The sequence below is a fragment of the Arachis ipaensis genome, chromosome B06 (assembly GCF_000816755.2).
Source record: "Arachis ipaensis cultivar K30076 chromosome B06, Araip1.1, whole genome shotgun sequence".
In the NCBI taxonomy this organism is placed as follows: domain Eukaryota; kingdom Viridiplantae; phylum Streptophyta; class Magnoliopsida; order Fabales; family Fabaceae; genus Arachis; species Arachis ipaensis.
Genome location: NC_029790.2, coordinates 133,846,918 through 133,848,029, shown reverse-complemented (window position 1 = coordinate 133,848,029; position 1,112 = coordinate 133,846,918).

Below are 1,112 nucleotides of genomic sequence, written 5' to 3'. Positions count from 1 at the left end.
ACATATCATTTTTAATTGAATAATCTTGAAGGGTTTATATATTTATTTTTATGGTCAATAAATCTGACAGTTTTTTAAGACTAAAAAAGTTATTAATAAGAAGATGTACGATGAATTAAGAAGGATTTTGTTCAGATACACAATTTTTATAATTTCCTATTTTATTTATTAATTATTCTTATATTTTGATATTTAAAACGAAAAAAATAAGCATTCTCATTTATTCTATTTTTCACTATTTATAAAAAAATAAAGAACTCTTCATACTTAGATTTATATTTTGGCCTACCACTTAAAAAAGATAAAGACAAATATCAATATCCATGATATTTAAATAAAAATTATCTTTTGTAAATAATTAACATGTATTTTGATTTATTTATATTTTTTTGAATCAGAATAATGTTAGTCATTATTTTTTGAATAATATTTTAGTTTATAATAATTTTAATTTTAATAAAATATAATATAAATAAAGTCACATCAACATTAAAATAAAAAATAATTTATCTAATAAATTTGAAAAATGAATAATATATTAACAAAAAGATAATATTAATTTCTTAAAAACAATAGAAAAGCGGCTGAACAGGCACGTTAGTGCCTGTTGAGCCGCTAGTTTTAATAATTGTGTTGAATTCTCTTACTCAATTGTTGAGCATTCTTGCATTGCTTTGGTGCTTCGTGACTTGTTTGATATTGATGGGTGATGAAAACTTTTAAATTAATGCTTCATCTTTTATGTCTTTCATGACCCACTTTTTCTTATTTGAACTTGATGCTCAATATGTTCTTCAGGCTTTGATTATACTCTTGCATCAAGTGTTAGTTCATATTCCCTTTGCCTATATTGTTTTTTCACTCACATGTTGTAGCTACCATGTAGTGAGAACCTTACCCTTATTTGGCATTAGCCCCCGCCTATGTTCTCTTTGCTTTGTTATAGGCTTAATTTTCTTTCTTTTTCTCTTCTTCTAGGTTGGCCACCAAGAAAGGAGGAAAAGGAAAAGCTTCGACATGGGGCAACAAACAAGTCATCCGCACAACCTTTCGAAGAAGCTCATCAATTGTAGCAACCCATCCACCTTGCTCTTCTTTGCATGCACCGAGGA